Source organism: Papio anubis, chromosome 7 (assembly GCF_008728515.1).
Source record: "Papio anubis isolate 15944 chromosome 7, Panubis1.0, whole genome shotgun sequence".
Taxonomy (NCBI): Eukaryota; Metazoa; Chordata; class Mammalia; order Primates; family Cercopithecidae; genus Papio; species Papio anubis.
This window is the reverse complement of record NC_044982.1, coordinates 70,052,427-70,070,227: the sequence shown is the minus strand read 5'-3', so window position 1 is coordinate 70,070,227 and position 17,801 is coordinate 70,052,427. Positions and strand designations below refer to the sequence as shown.

The following is a 17,801-nucleotide window of genomic DNA, read 5'->3' as shown; positions in this document are numbered from 1 at the left end:
TGTGAGGTGTTTGGATCATGGAGTTGAATCCCTCATGAATGGCTTGGTGCCATCCTCACAGTAAACAGCGAGTTCCCACTCTTAGATCCCATGGGAGTTGTCCTGAGAGCTAGTTGTTAAAAAGAGCCTGGCACCTTCCCGTCTCTCTTGTTTCTTGTCTCTTGACATGTGGTCTGTATGTGCTGGCTCCTTTTCTTCTTCTGCCATGCTCACCAGATACAGATGCTGGTGTCATGCATCTTGTACAGCCTGCAGAACCATGAATCAAATAAACCTCTTTTCTTCATACATTACCCAGCCTTAGTTATCCTTTAAAGCAACACAAATGGACTAAGACAGTCCCGTATATCTAAAAGCATTGTAAGATGCCATTTCACCCATAGCTTTGCCCCTTAGCTGAACTACCATTTATGGAAGATAGGTGTTTGTTGTGTGTCCTAAAAGATTTTCAATCTCCCTTGCTATGTTTTTCCTGGATCTTGAAATCCTAACAGTAATTGAAACATAGAAGGAAAAAAAACTTAGAATTGTCTAGTCCAGTGATTTTTCAAACTGTATTTTAGCAGAGAAACCCTATTTTGCAAAAAGAAATTTTATATAGAAGCCCAATATTTCCATTCAAAAATGTATGTCTATGTAAATAGATACAGTTTGGAGGGAGGGAAGGAAGGAAGGGGGAAAAAGGCAGGCAGGCAGAAAGAAAAGATATGCCCCGGTTGACATGAGAAAGGGAACTGCAGAGCCCTCACCTGCAGGCTTTGCCTCGACCTCCCTATTGGGCCATACCTCCCCTCACTGCCCTCTGCACCTGCCCTGCCTGCCCCATACTGCCCTGTAAGGCACCACTGAGACTAGTAGCCTATAAACAGGTTGAAAGCCACCAGTTTGAATGACTATCTCCTTTTAACAAAAGAAAACTAAGACTTAATGACTGAATCATATTCTTCTTTAGTGTTCCAAATCCTTCCTGCAAAAAGTAAACTCTTCTTTTTGTTTCTTATTAGATTACACAGCCTTCCCCGAAGTAATTTCATACAAATCAGATTATCAGTGTTCAGTATACTCTTCTTATAGTTAAACCACCATCATTTAACTTTACTCATAACATTTTATTTCAACAAAATAATTTTTGAAAATATAAAAATTTCATAAGCACCGTTTTCCTGTTAGATACAAAATTTATTTTAAAAACAAATAATTATATTGACCTTTACCATCACATATCTAAATTTTTCACATGTTTATTACAAAGACACAGAGGTGAATTAAAAGAGTATATCATTATACATTGTCAAATAAAGGAAAGGTTTCCTTATCCAAATAGAGAGAATATATAAGTGATTACTTAATATAAAGCAAAAGCTATGCCTACCAAAGAACAGACATGCAGTTATTGATCTGGAATTGGCATGATTACAAACTACTCTGCAATTCTTCCTCTTCCCAATTAAGGTGTCTCTCTTGAACTGATTGAAAGCTGTTTGATAAGTATACTTTTTTCAAGATGGTATGCTCAGTTGGGGGTCTTTTTATTAAACTGAAATTCTATCATTAGCTCTGACTAGCACCAGCTGCTGTATAAATTCTGTGTTGATGTAGACCTCCACTGGTGTTCCAAATATTGCAGATGAATCTCTCTCTGCCTCCAAAATCCTCAGTCATGCAGTATGAATAATTAACATCTGATAAATGCAGAGCAAAAATGACTTTTATTAGAAGACATGGTACCGGGATCACAATTCCACCTTAACTCCTCAGAACAATGAACCAAATAGGACTTTAGCAGTTAAAAAAAAAAAAGTGTTTCTAAATCTCTCTATATTATGTTTTTCCCTATACCTGATCAGAAATGTTAACAGTAAGACACAGATTAAATGTTTTAGTCTTACAGCAAAGTTAAAGACAGAATCCAAGCGGCAGCACATTTTAACTAATGTTTTTCTGAATGTTCTAATTCCAGATAAATTCAAAGCATTTAGGACTCATGTCTGTCATGATTATTCTTTCTTCTAAATAGTTCATAATCCGTCGCTTTTTTTTTTTTTTTTTTTTTTTTTTTTTTTTTGAGACAGAGCCTGTCTCTGTCATCCACGCTGGAGTGCAGCAGTGGCAACATCTCGGCTCACTGCAACCTCTGTCTCCCAGGTTTGAGCAATTCTCCTGCCTCAGCCTCCTGAGTAGCTGGGATTACAGGTCTGCACCACCACATCCAGCTAATCTTTTGTATTTTTAGTAGAGACAGGGTTTCACCATGTTGGTCAGGCTGGTCTCAAACTCCTGACTTCGTGATCCGCCTCCCTCGGCCTCCCATAGTGCTGGGATTGCAGGCGTGAGCCACCGCTCCCAGCCAGCCCATCACTTTTAATAAAAAATATTTCCTATTCATGAATCTAATATTATTTCTACAAGATGTATGGTATAAGTACAGCACAAAACAGTTACATGAAATGTCTTTATAGAGTTGAACCTATAAAAACATCTACCTTGTTTGGGAGATATGCCAAGTGGGATTTTTCCTTAATGCATTTGATAGGCTTTAGCAGACAGATTTTTATTTTTATTTTTTTATTATTATTATACTTTAAGTTCTAGGGTACATGTGCATAACGTGCAGGTTTGTTACATATGTATACTCGTCCCATGTTGGTGTGCTGCACCCATCAACTCGTCAGCACCCATCAACTCGTCAGCACCCATCAACTCGTCATTTACATCAGGTATAACTGCCAATGCAATCCCTCCTCCCTCCCCCCTCCCCATAATAGGCCCCAGTGTGTGATGTTCCCCTTCCCGAGTCCAAGTGATCTCATTGTTCCATTCCCACCTATGAGTGAGAACATGCGGTGTTTGGTTTTCTGTTCTTGTGATAGTTTGCTGAGAATGATGGTTTCCAGCTGCATCCATGTCCCTACAAAGGACACAAACTCATCCTTTTTTATGGCTGCATAGTATTCCATGGTGTATATGTGCCACATTTTCTTAATCCAGTCTGTCACTGATGGACATTTGGGTTGATTCCAAGTCTTTGCTATTGTGAATAGTGCCGCAATGAACATACGTGTGCATGTGAGCAGACAGATTTTTAAACTTGTCAAAGGACATTGATAAACTTGAATCCATGAAATAATGCAATACATAAAGATAAAATATGCCATAATAGTATAGTGGCTAAGAGCAAAGCATTCTGGAGATCAATTTCTGGGCCTCAGTTTCTCCATCTGTAAATGAAGATAATATTAGTATCAGGCTTAAGACCGTTACTTGAAGCACTAAGAGATCATGCGTATGATCATTAGCACAGCACTGTGTATTTGTTTTCTATTTCTGCATAACAAATTACTGCATACTTTGTGGCTCAAAACAACAACTGCTTATTATCTTCCAGTTTCTAGGTAAGGGCATGGCTTAGATGGGCCATCTGCTTAGAGTCTCACAACACTGTAATCAAGGTGACACCTGGACAGTGTTCTCATCTGGAGACTTGACTGAGGAAGAAACCCCTTTTTAAGCTCACTCAGGTTATTGGCGAATTCATTTCCATGCTGCTCTAAGACCAAGGATCCAGACTTCTTTCTGACTGCTGGCTGGAGTTTGCCCAAGGTTCCTCACCATGAGAGCTTCCTTAACATGACTGCTTACTTCATCAAGCCAAAAAGGAGAGCGTCTAGAGTGAGTCTACTAGCAAGACAGCGTCTTATATTATGTAACATGATCACAGGAAGAACATCCCACCACTTTTGCCATATTCTGTTGGTTAGAAGCAAGTCCCAGGTCCTGCCTACACACAAGAGTGAACACACCAGGAAGCAAGGATCCCTGGTGGCCATCCTAGAGTTTGTGTGCCAAATACAGTAAATGAATGAATAAATGAAAGTGTGAGTGAGTGAATAAGTAAATGAGTAGGTGAATAATTGAAGTTGGGTGTGAATGTTGTAAGCCCCTTGGACAACAGAAGACATGACAAATAGTTGTAAAGACAGGATAAATGGGTAGGTAGTAGACTCTAAGGTGACTGCTCAGTTGAAGTCATAACACAAGCATCTAACCTTTGTGAAAATAATGTGTTGAATAATTATGGGGCCTGGGCTGTAAGGCCTAGAGAATGTCAGAGTAAAATATCAGGGATGGTGGGAAATAGAGACCTAAAAGAATATATAGGGCTTTTAGTCTCAATTTAAAGTGATAATTTTCTTACAGTTGGAGCAAATGGAGAAATTAGAAATGAAATAAAATGGTCAAATATAATTACATAAGTTTTTAACTTCTAAGTAATAGAAATAACTAGCAATAAAAACCAAAAAAATCAACATACATGAAAAATAGAATTATCAGCACCAAGTATATGAAAAGTTATTCAAACATACATGTGAACACTAATAATATTCCCAATGGATAAATGGGCAAAGGACATGATTATATGATTCATGCACAGGAAATATGAATAGCAAAATAAATTTGAAAAACAGTTTAAATTTAATATGAATAGGGGAAAAGCCTCACAAACAAAAAAAATTCAAGTACCTATCCAATCCATCTTATTTTACCAGCTGATTACTTTAAGATGAGAGAGTAAACAGTAAAGTTAATTGCATTAGTATTGTTAAGCAAAACACCTGGTATAACTTATAACTCACCCTGGGTGGGTGGGTATTCGATAATAATTAGCTGTCAGTAGTCAGTGGTAGGAGAGCTAGTATGGATAACTGCAGTCGCCAAATCATCAAAACACTTATTTGCAGACCATAAGACCACATTAACGTGAGGCAGCTAACATGGGGGAAAAAGCTGTTTAGAATTCTTTCAATTTTACTTATACCACTTTGGTAGCTGGAATACAGTAAAACAGATAGAGATCAGACCCCGGAAGAACAAGGAAACTAGGCAAACAGGCTGGATACTCCACAGGAAGAGTATCTGCCCAAGAACAAGGTCAGCGGTCCTACTTTAACGAACATTCTGATGACAACACCTCGGCCTCGGGTGAACTTCTTTGTGACAGCGTCGTGGGATGCTGCAGGGCTGTATGGACTGTTCCTGGACTTGGCACACAAACGGCGACACAGGTGGGTATCCACTTTTCCCTCTCCCTTGGGCCTGTTCTGGGTAGACAGGGAAAATCAGTTTTGATGCCAGTGATGATATACCCAATATGTTTGTGCACGTGTGTCCTTAGGTCTCTTTAGGAGTAAGTTATGGCACATCTCTCATCATGGCCAGGGATGGAAGGGCCAACAATTAAATGAATAATAGTAAGCACTCACTAAGTATTTGTTGTGGTTATTAATGTTGCTTTTACCTTCAGTGGGAAGGAGGCAAATAAAGATGACTTTGTTTCTGGAATCTAGATGGCTTCTCGTGTGGTGTCAGAGAGGGCGGGCACCCATGGGACCGCTGCAGCAGAGGCGGGAGGAGGAGGCCCACAGGGGAGCCCAGCACCTGAAGATGATGACGGGCAGCAGCAGGTGGTGTCTGGGAGGTCTGACAGCCACAGTCAGGGCCTGTGGTTTTCAAACACAACTCCAGGCTGACTCACTGAGGGAGATCCAGTAAGCTCTTCAAACCAGTGCCACCTACCACCCCCACAGATTAAGGGCAGGATTCGTCAGGGACCTGAGGCAAGGCTAGGAGACAGAAGGTGATATGGCAAAGAGGAATCAAGAGGGAAATGGGGGAGGAGGTTGGCGAGCCAAGCAAGTGGTGGTCACAGTACCTTTCTGAGAGCAGTCATTGGTTATTATGCTCTGGAAGAGAGGAGGAAATATGTAACAACAGAGACCTTCGGAGGGAATGAGCAGATCACACATTTGTTCTTTCCATATGTCCAGGTGAAGACTGGATGTCTCAGCTGGTCCCCACTCATCTCCTCCCCTCCTCCATCTATAAAATAAATGTACTTTGGTCCTAATATTTTAAGTGCAATTACCCTAAACTCATTTGGAGGTCCATCCATGGGGTACTTTTAATAGTTCTTGTCTGCATTTGGTGAATCTTCACATCGGTGTATCTTCCTTGGAATGTACATTTTTGGAATGAAGGAATCAGAGCTATGTAGTTCTCTGAACAGTGTATAACACTGTAAACAATTAGATGACTTATATTTTTAAAATGAAGATGATGCTACTTATAAAATGAATGAGATTCGTAAAGCCATTCTTTTTTGTTGTAATATCAATGGGACTTGAAAAGTTAGTAGTCTGCTGGTGAGAAAACAGCAGTATCACTTCTTAATGTGATATCAGTTCTTAATATGAAACTAGCTTTTGTATACCTCTTAAAATGCTTACCATTGTAATCCCACTTCTAGAAGCCTCAGGTAGGGAAATAATAAACAATGTGAACAAAAATATATGTGTAAACACATGAGCACCTAAATGTTTGATTATAGGAAAATGGCCAGATGAAGCTTGGTATAGCTGGTATATCTAGCAGTTATCAAAATTATAGTTAATAATTTTAACAGGAAAATAGTTATGTTAAAATAGCAAGTGAAAAAAGAACATGCAGCAATTTTTCAATTATATTTTCCAAAGCATAGAAATAATTGGAAAGAAACATATCGAAATGCTAAAAATAAAAAAAAAATAAAAAAAAAACAGAGGGCATGAGGAGGAGGGCCTGTATGGCAGAAAAATGGCTAAGAGGTGAGCAATGAGGAAATGAAATGTGTCAAACAGAACTAAGGAAAGGAAAATTCAGTTTTTTGAATACCATGTGCAAGCAATGAACTAAGCATTTAATAATTCTTGTTAATAATTAAAGATAAACATTGGAATACGTCTATGAGGAGAAAAGAGCCTCTTTCCACAATGAACAGAAACCTCCCATCTTAGCTTAGTTGAAAAAATGCAAAGCTAAGATACTTTGAAGTCTGAAAGAGTACATGAGATGACTCAGGTGTGGTTAGTAGCCCATCACCTCTGCTGAGCAGCTAAACATGACAGTGAAAATGAGAGTACACATTTGAGAAATGGGATTTGCTGAGGCCATATATGGGAAGAGGGGACAGGCAAGTCATTAGACCAGTCTCTACTAGTTTCTAAACCTAGATGTCCATCCAGAATTGCATGGGTAACTATCCAAAACCACAGGTATGCAGCCAAAAAGGCACAGGCCAAAGTAACTATATCAGGGCACAGATGAAACAAAATGGGGAGTGGGCAGTGCATAAAGAATGAAAGGAACGAACAATGGCACAGTCAGCACTCACTGCAGCCTCAACCTCCTGGGCTCAAGGGATTCCCGTGCCTCAGCCTCCCAAGTAGCTGTGACTACAGGCGTGAACCACCATGCCCGGCTAATTTTAGTGTTTTTTGCAGAGACAGGGTTTTGTCATGTTGCCCGGGCTGGTCTTGAACTCCTGAGCGCAAGCTATCTGCCTGCCTCAGCCTCCCAAAGTGTTGGGATTACAGACGTGGGCCACTGTGCCCGGCAGAGCATAATGCTTTACATGGGCTTACTCACTTATCCCCTCACAACAGCGTTCCATACTAAGTGTGGGTTTCTGTGTTTAACCCCCTCATTATTTCCTCCCTTACGTTTGCAGCCTTTACCTTTCTACTGACTCATCTTAGTAATGCTTAAATATGTTCTTCATCCCCTACTCTTCTTTCAGCTATTCTGGAAATTCCCCTACTCCGTCCTCCCCTTCAAATCCCAAATTCTCTAAATGATTAAGTACCCATGGTCATTTCCTCATGCCCACACGCTCCCCAACCCATTACCTACCTGCTTTCTAAAGCTGCTTTCACCAATGTTACCAGGGACTTCCTCATTGATAAAACTCATTGCATCCTTTCCATTCCTTACCTTATATGACTTTTTGGCCCCTTTAACCGCTGAGATCCAGTTTTAGAGTTACATGTCTAGCTACTTAATGGACATCCCACAGCTTCATTAGACCTCAAATTCAATATATTCTAAGTTTACCTCATCTTCTTTCCAAAGCTACTCTTGTTCCACGTTCTCTATTTCAGCAAATGACACCATCACCAAAGCTGGTCTTCCTTCTTTCCTTCACCCCCAAATACACTTGGTCACTAAACCCCCGTACAGTCTACCCTTTACCTGCCTCTCAGAGCTGATGTGTACTCTTCTCTATCCCTATAGTACTAGGCTCATTTCACCACTCCCTTGGTAGCCCCGTCACTGGACTTCCCTACCCTTCACCCCTCCACTGCCCTACCACCATCTCTATTCTGGTCCCTGGAATGCAGTCCAGGGGATCTTTCTAAAACACAAGTCTGATTTTGTCAGTCCTCTACTTAAAAATTTTCCATGGCTTTCCACTGTCCCTAAAATGAAGTCTAAACTTCTTAACATGGTTAACATGATCCTCTCCAAGTTTCATCTTCAACACATCCCCTTCTGCACGCCACACTCCAGCAATACTTCTTGCTGTTCCTCCAATGCTCCTCTCTTCTCTCTCTGGTTGTTTCCAGTGCTTTAAACAGTTCTTCTGACTTTTCTTCTGGGTAAGTCCTTCCACACCTTTAGATCTCAACTTATGTCACTTCCCTTGGAAAGACATTTCTCAACCCCCAGTCCAGGTTAAGCATCCTTCTTCTGGACATCCACTGTATTACAAATGCTCTTAAAGTGGCCTCTATTTAACCAGCTTACTTGATACATGTAATTTCGTTTGTAAAGCACACTGACTACAGCCCTGCCCTCCCCAACGCTCAAAGCTGATAAGCTGCTGTCTATACACTCATCTTACTACTGCTCTCACCAGTTGAATTGCATTGTATGCCTACCAAGAGTCAGATGTGTTTGGTCTAAATTATTTTATAATAGTTTTACTATGGTTATAGCTATGTTATTTGAGGAAATCTTATGTAAATTGATAAAATATAAGTACAGAAAGTTGTTGCTATAATGTACAAAGACATAAATGTAAGCTTCTAAAAGTTACTCTCATGGATATAAAATTGGAAATGGAAAGAAATTATTAAACATCTAAACAGATTCTACTCTGACATAGATTTGTCAGTATCTAAGTTCTTGCTCCAATTTAAAGAAATTAAAATAGAAATAAAACGTGTATATATTATGGATGTGGTTTATATCAGAAAGATGACCGGGACTTCAATTACTGGACATATATTTAAGGAAAAGTCCTTAGCCTTGCATCAAAAATTTGGCAAAATAATATACGTTTATATTTTATTGAAGTGAAATTTATATAACATACAATTAACCATTTGAAAATATACAAGTCAATGGCATTTAGTGCAGTCATGATGCTGTGTCACTACCAACTCTGTCTAGTTTCAAAACTTGTTCATCACCCCAGAAAAACGCCCTGTACTCTTGAGTAACCACTCCACATTCCCCTGCTCCCGTCTCCTAACAACCTCTACTCTCTTTAAATTGAAATAGAACATTTAAGGCATGTAGATAACATTTTTAATGACTCTCCACTTTACTGACTTTTTGGATGAGTCTATTAACTATTGGTCCAACACAAGTTGGATGAGTGGGCATATGCACATCTGATTTCCCTGCAGCTCTGTATTAAAATTGCTCATTTCACTGCCTCCCCTGCCTCCTAGACATTACACGCTTTGTAGGCAGGGGCATGTTCGAGCTGTTTATACATGGGTCTGCAGTACTTGGCACAATGCTTGGCACACAGTGGGCTCCATATTTGTAGGGTTAATTCAGATTACCCAGAAATTAAGTAATATGTCCAAGGACATTAATGGTGAGTCACAATTTAAGCTTAGTGAGCACACTAAGCAGAAAATGAGACCTGTCTGGGAGGTGAACTGAGGCAGCAGTCATATTAGAGTTAATACTGAAAAGTGCTTACTATGTGCCTAGCACTGTGCTGAGCTCTTAACAAGTATTACACTGTTTAATCCTCTTAACAACCCTACAAGGTCAATATTATTATTAACCCAGAAATTCTAGGGAGAGAGTCAGAGATTCCTTAATCCAATTCAAGTATTATAGGACACCAGAGGAAGGCTGTGAGTTCAAAAATAGTTTAGTCAAATGACTGGAAAGGACAATCATTTTGTTACTTTAGTAACACCTTTTAGGACTGGTTTTAGGAAAGAGGAAGTCAGGTCAGATGTCTGCAATGGAGCCCTCTCTAGAGTTTTTGCCCTTCTCCGCACACACAGAGACACACACATGCAACACACATGTCTTGGGTTGTATCTTGCAAGTACTTGGTTATAATTCTTGGGAAAGATGCCACTCTTATGATTTTGTTTTGCTCTGTTGATTACCACTGTGTCCTACAGGTACAACCACATCTACTGTAAACTGGAATACTTCTAGATCCCACTGCACTTCAGGACTCTACCATGTCTGTGCCTCTCTGGAAACCACTGCCTCCTGTATAGCACCAGGCCACTTGCTCCTCTGCTGGCCACCACCACTGCATGTTCTACTGGCGCTGCCACCAATACCCCAGAGCACAGATGGGCCAATGCTGCTCAGCGATTTATGGTGCAGTGGAGAAGAATGCCTCTTTCTATTTATTCTCTCCATCGAGTTATTTCCAAAGCAATATTGCCCGCCTCGCCAAAGCCTCAGAGGCTTGGGTGAAGATGTGTCTTCTGATTTTTATGTACCATCCCCTCTTTGTCCCAGGATCCAGAACTGAGTCCATGGAAATCTGCACCTGGGGCAAAGGCAAACAACCTGAGGTACTTAGGGTAACTGCTCCACTCCAACAAGTAAAGTTTGATGACTGGGCCAGGCTTATCCCACTTGATCCCTCTCCACTCAGTCCCTCAGATGATCCTGAGTTCTAAAGGTAGACACTTTTAATGTAGCGCTGGAACCCCAACTCCCTTACTTTTATGACCAAGTGTGGGAAGTGGAAGTGAAAGAGAAGCAATTCGAGACCCTGTGAAGGATGGAGCTCAAGATTTGGTGACAAAGACTTTTAGCGCCAACCTAGATGCCTTGGTTAAAATGCGTGTGTTGAGTAACACCTCCATGCAGACCACCATAATAGGCCTCTTTGGGGATCCTGACAGAGCAGGATGAACTCTGTTCCCTCACAGAGCTCACAACTCACGTGGGGATACAGTGCAACACAAACTAGCATCTCACGAGCATTCCAAACCTCTGGACAGGGAAGAGTTAGGGGTGACTGTTAAGTTCTCTTTGTTTGCTTATCTATATTCACTAGTTTTCTATAACACGTATGTGTTGGTTATATAATAAAGCCTGAAGTAAAATTCAACAAGGATAAATACTCTCCAATCAGAGTTGGCACTCAGTGCTCAGACAGCTCAGCACCCCCGCAGTCTTCACCAGAGCTGGCCTGGGAGCTCCCTCCACCCTTCTCCTTGAGCATAGGACACAAGTGCCAAAAAGGAACCCTAGGGCATACAGCCCACCTCTTCTCTTGCTCCATCCTCTCTATTATCACTGAACAAATAGATACACTCAACATCTCCTCAAAGCCTTCACTATGCACTGAAAACTCCAAGCTGATTATGGCAATAATAATAATAAATGAGTCTGAAAAGGCCTTGCTAATGCTTTTTGTAAAATAAATAGGCTGAGTATCGAATGAGTGTTGACCCAAAAATAAAAGTAAATGGCTTTAAACAAAATGTTTCTCAGTGTTCTTCTCTGTTATCCATGATTTCAATGTGATCCTAAATATTTTCCTCTAAACATCCCATTTTTAGACACATAACATTTTAGTTAGCTGTTTTCTAAAAGTATATGAAATTGGGTTAGTTTTTGGTGTCTTTTTTCTTTTCTCAACCCATATAAGAACAATACTCTTATATATATATAGTTCTTGTGAACCAAGTAGGTAGTAAAAAAATTGAGAGTCAAAATTTAAATATCTTTAATAATTGACTTGTATAATGTTTATGTCTTGACCATCATCTTCATCATCACCACTGCAAGCATCTGGATTGGACTTGAAGGTTACAAATCATTTCTACAAATAGCATGTCTCTTTTGGGTGGCCCTACTATCCCTGTTGTATTGAGGAGGAAACTGGCAAGTCACAGAGGCTAAATGACTTGCCTAGGATCTCACAGCTACTTCTGGTACAGAGCTAGGACTTGATCTCAAATCTGCTAACTCTACAGTTTTTATTCTTTATCCTACCAAATTGCTGTTCCTTTTCTTTAGTTCCTGTATTTTAGTAGTAGTGGCATTTGGTTTGACTTAGAAAATCTTAAATTAAACCTTTGAGTAGCTACCTTTACCACAGTTCCAAGAGACCAATCTAGAGGTACAAACTTAGTCTGAAAAGCACTCTCCTATCTCATTTCACATCTCTCTACTCTTTAAAATGTAAGCACCAAACCATAAGAACATGTTTTTGAAAAATCAAAATTGGGCTAGGCGCAGTGGCTCATATCTGTAATTCCAGCACTTTGAGAGGCCAAAGCAGGTGGATCACTTGAGGTCAGGGGTTCAAGACTGGCCTGGCCAACATGGCAAAACCCCATCTCTACTAAAAATACAAAAACTAGCCAGGTGTGGCTGCATGCATCTGTGATCCCAGCTACCCAGGAGGCTGAGGCATAAGAATCACTTGAACCTGGAAGGCAGAGGTTGCAGTGAGCCAAGAGAGCGCCACTGCACTCCAGCCTGGGTGACAGTGTGAGACTCCGTCTGAAACAAAAAGAAAGAAAAATCAAAATTGCATTTAAGTTCAGGAAGAGAGAGAGAGAAGAACTTAGATGTTCAAATGTTCTCTGTATTGCATTTAGCGGTGAGGCAATTGATGTTTCTCTTCAAAAACAAATGTTTAAAAATGTCTTTGAAAATATGTGGTATAAACAAAATGTTATATGGGGAGGGAACAAGCTTAGGTAGTAGGCAATATCCAATAAGAGATCCAGACCATGGAACTAGATTGAAATTCTGGATTTGGTCTGGGCGCAATGGCTCACGCCTGTAATGCCAGCACTTTGGGAGGCCAAAGTAGGCGGATCACGAGGTCAGGAGATCGAGACCATCCTGGCTAACACGGTGAACCCACGTCTCTGCTAAAAATACAAAAACAATTAGCCGGACATGGTAGGGGGCGCCTGTAGTCCCAGCTACTCGGGAGGCTGAGGCAGGAGAATGGCATGAACCCGGGAGGCAGAGCTTGCAGTGAGCCGAGATCGCGTCACTGCACTCTAGCCTGGGTGACAGAGTGAGACTCCATCTCCAAAAAAAAAAAAAAAGAAATTCTGTATTTGAGGATTTCAAATCTGTAAGGCATTTTATCTCAGAGAGTGAGTACGTAAGAGTTTAAGCATGTGTCCGTATGATTGAAAGATCCAAGTTCAGTCATGGTGGGCAGGGAAAGGAGGTATTTGAGTATTCTTCAGCGCCCGTGGGATGCCAGATTTAGAAAAAATGAAAATAAAAAATGTCCAATTACGTTTGAATTTCCAATAAACAACTAACTTTTAAATGTAGTATGTTACATTCAATATTTGAGACATGTTTATACTTAAAATTTTTCACTCTTTATCTGGAATTAAATTTAACTGAACATCCTGTACTTTTTCTGGTCAACCTACCCTAGGGGCTAATCCATAGGGCGTCCTTGAGCCAGGCTCAGAGAATACTTCTTTGGGGCCATCCTTGATAAGCCAAGAACTAGAACTGCGCTAAAATGAGAAAGTCTGAATTAAGTCCTTGGTTGTATACATACATCTTTTTTAAGTGTTTCATCATCTGCTTGGGCCTTTTGTCTTTGATTGAAAGTCGCTATAAACTGTGCCTGAATACCACAGCGTTAATCACAAGCCTCCTGAAGTATTTTCATATTGTGTGTAATAAATGCCCATATACTTAGGATTTAAAGTAAGAACTACTCACCACAATATTTAGTTAAAATTACAAAGGGAGTACAAATTAAGCCATCATTTTGTTAAGGTGTATATTATAAGTCTTATTTAATTTCCCCATGTTCTTATGTGTATGTTTGTGTAACTGTTGTGTCAAGACTTTCACTGATAAAGTATTTCAATTAGCTGCTAAAAGAATACATTGAAGGAGTTACAACTGATGTACATTTGGGCTAAATACCTATAATCAGAGTTGTTTCTCACCTGAGTCCCTCTTACTGATGTTATGTAACAAGCGGTCCTGATTGCTAGCAATAACTTGCTTAACATGTTCACATTTGTGTGATAATCACATAAAAAATAAAATGACTCACTAGTACTTCAAAAAAGAAACTGATACTAGGTGTAGGCTAGATATGTTATATGGTCACTTTATCATATCTGAAAGCCTCATTCCTAAATCACTAGGATTTTTCAGACTCTTGTCACAGGACTGATTTGAGACTAGCTGAGAGATGAAATTTGTGGGGGATGAGGGAAGCAATGAGAGAAACTGGTGAATGGAAGGCAGGGAATCACCCCTTCATGCTCACCTACCCCCATGCTTCCTGGATAACCAGAGCTTATCACCTAGGTATAGTCTTATGGCCAAAAAGGACTAAAATGAACTGGAAAGTCAGGGAAGTCATAGTAGTAATGAGCTTTGGTGCAGAGATGTACGGGGAAGTAAAGTCCTCCTCATCCACCAAGGGCCTTTTATGTCCTTGTGTGGCTCCTGTGATGATTATATCACTCTTTAACAGTCTTCTAACATTATAATCATGAAATCATCATAAACATTTTTCCTCACAAATTATTTATTCTCTACCACCTTCTTTCAAAACTTCCTGATTTCACTTTACGGAAGAGACCAGAGAATTCTCAAGATCTAATTCTATCCCACAACCTTTCTATAAATCACTTTAATGTGATGTTCTAGAAAATTTAGGGGACACATCTTTGTTAAATAAAAGAGGCATTTACTTGGTAAGGCAGCCAATTTCTCTTATTCATTGATCAGCATGAGACCTTTGTTTAAAGCTTTTTGTGTGTGTATGACAGGGTCTTGCTCTATTACCCAGGCTGGAGTGCAGTGGCCCGGTCATGGCTCACTGCAGACTCCACCTCCTGGGCTCAAACAATCCTCCTGCCTCCACCTCCCATATAACTAGAACTACAGACGCATGCCCCCACGCCCCACTAATGTTTTGATTTCTTGTAGAAACAGGGTCTTACTTTGTTGCCCAGGCTGGTCTCTAATTCCTGGGCTCAAGTGATTCTCCCACCTTGGCTTCCCAAAGTGCTGGAATTACAGGTGCGAGCCACCATGCCCAGCCTATTTAAAGCTTTAGGAAGAAAAGTTTCACATTGCTCAACCTCATGACTTAAGCAGGTCAACTCAAGGTATGGGTAAATCATGCCTTTCCTACCACATCATCATGGGAAACCTGAAGTGGCCACTCTCACAGCCTTGCCTATAGGATGCTAAAAAAATGAAACATCCGAAATTATTCCCATATCTTACATGTGTCCTGTTTATAAGAAATTTCAGGCTGGGTGCCATGGCTCACGCCTGTAATCCCAACACTCTGGGAGGCCGAGGTAGGCAGATCATCTGAAGTCAGGAGTTCAAGACCAGTCTGGCCAGCATGGCAATACCCCATCTCTACTAAAAATACCAAAACAAAACAAAACAAAACAAAAAATTAGCCAGGTGAGGTGGCACATGCCTGTAGTCCCAGCTACTTGGGAGACTGAGGCAGGAGAATCACGTGAATCCAGCAGGCAGAGGTTGCAGTGAACTGAGATCGCAGCACTGCACTCCAGCCCAGGTGACAAGAGGGAGACTCTCTCTCAAACAAAACAAAACAAAAACCCAGAAATTCCATCTCTCAGAATTTTGTGAAGAATATCTATTCTTTCTCCTAGCTCTGCTCAAAATCATCTCCATGAGACAGTGGATTTATGAATGTGGTAAGAAAAATTCAGTGGACTCTAAGAAAATTTCTTTATCCTGTTCGGAGCCTCCCTTGTCCAGTCCCATGTAATGTTCTTTATCCCAGATAAATGTAGCCAAGCACTTCCAAACACCTCGGGAAATGCAGAGGTTGAAGAGGGGGAAATCTTATTTTACTATGTAAGTTTCGAATATGCTATTTTTGACTAGATAACACAATCACATAGCCCAAGAATTAAAATGACATTAAAACATATACATTGAAAAGCTGTATTATGATCCCTTTTCCTATCCACCCCACTAATCCCTGATGCCCCCTATAGGTTAACACTTGCCCTGTGTTCCTCCGGGCTCTTCCAATGTTTTTATGTATATACAAGCATTAATGCATATTTTTATTTCCTAGATTTCTTACACAAAAAGCAACATATACCATACATCTTCTGCAGCTTGATTGCTCATATAAAATATATCCCAAAGATCACTCCATGTCAGTATATAGGACTCATAAAATGTCCTTGTTGACAGGGTGTTTCTTAACTCTTCACATAACATGCAATGCTGCAGTGAACAACTTGTCTATAAGTCCTTTTGTATGTCTGTAGGATAAATTTCCAGAATTGAGACTTCATAGAATTTTTTAATTAAATACCTCTGTTCTAACGCTTCTCAGAGTGGCTTGCATTTGTTAGTGCTTCCTCCTCACTATGGTATACACTTCTGAAGGCATGAACTGTGTTTTATGCATCTTTGCACTCACAGGGGCTACCATAGTGCCTAGCATGTTAATGCTAAATACAAACCAAACTTCTAGTGTAACTGCAACCCTGAGAACATTCAAGTAACCCCTCAATGTAAAGGCTGCGATCTAGGTGTAGATTAAGAGGCACTTCCCAGTTTCTATTTCAAGATGAAAACAGGACTTATAAAGATAAAAGTATTGAATAAGGAGTCAAAGTTTCAAGGATGAGGCTGTCTCTTCAAATCCGGGAACTGGGTCAATGTCGGGCAAATTTTCTGGGTTAATCACGCAGAGACAAACTAAGTGGTAAAATAGAGAGGAAGCCTAGAGAACTCCTGCCTGCTGATGAGCAGCCACAGGTGACTGAGAATAGCACTTCCCTAAAAGCCAGGATGAGCTATGGAGAAAAGGTAAATGCATACATGGATTAGAATCTGAGCAGAGATGGAGAGTGTGCACAGAAAGCGAGGCTGCAGATGGTGCTAATGTAGCTGCTTCTCCACTCTCATGACAGCCTGTGAGAATGGCTCCTGGTTTTGCTCCTCAGCCCCCACCCGTGTCAGGAAGGCTTCTAGGAAGTGGCCTTGGTGAAAACTCAAGCCCAGTCCTAAACTGATGGCAGCCGTACTTCCCTAGCTATTTCTCTCCCCATCCCAGTGCTGCTCCTCCCAGCCACAGCTGCTACTCCGAGCACATAGGCCATAGGAGGATTCTTTCTTTCCACGAGATAATCACTAAGCCTCCCAGCTGCCACTGAACTCTGTTTAGCCAAGTTTGAAGACATGGACTAGAAGGCAGATGTGTCACACACAGAACTCGTTTCAGTGCTTGTCAAAATCCTCACCTCTCAAAAATTGTCAGTGAAAAATGAATGGTTACAACTTCTTATGTCAATAATGTGGCAATATAATTCAAAAATTGTAAATGTGTTTTTATCTAGCAATTCTACTTCAAGGAATTGATTCTGCAAGTACACTTATAGAAGAACAAAAAAAAACTATACATATATTTGCTGAAGTATTATTTGTAAAAGCAAAGAAATTAAATAGAAATTACCTACATATCTATCAACATGGTAGTGGTTATATAAATAATACTATATTATGTAATATCTTTTGCAGCTCTAGAAGAATGAGATAAACCCATGTGTAGGGCATGGAGCAACAGTCACATACACTGAGGTGAATAAAAACAAGCTTAAAATAGTAAATATATTGTATGATTTTATTTGTGATTTAAAAGATGATGTGCTTGCATATGAATTTTTAAAAATTGGTAAAAATAT

The 17,801-nt window shown here is 40.3% G+C and overlaps 1 non-coding gene across 4 annotated transcripts in view; it reads right to left on the bottom strand.

Moving 5' to 3' along the window:
- Positions 1 to 2,980: 2,980 nt before the first annotated feature.
- LOC101000842 overlaps positions 2,981 to 17,801 on the bottom strand; it is a 33,240-nt gene continuing 18,419 nt past the window's right edge. Inside the window, exons 1-4 of one of the 4 annotated variants that reach the window (XR_004184945.1) lie at positions 12,533 to 12,549; positions 5,297 to 5,741; positions 4,944 to 5,099; positions 2,981 to 3,218 (exon numbers count right to left, since the gene is read on the bottom strand). This is a non-coding gene — a transcript (uncharacterized LOC101000842). Of the gene's footprint in view, positions 3,219 to 4,943; positions 5,100 to 5,296; positions 7,280 to 12,532; positions 12,550 to 17,801 lie in introns of those variants that run through there. The other 3 variants (XR_004184944.1, XR_004184943.1, XR_004184942.1) reach the window with 3 other exon arrangements.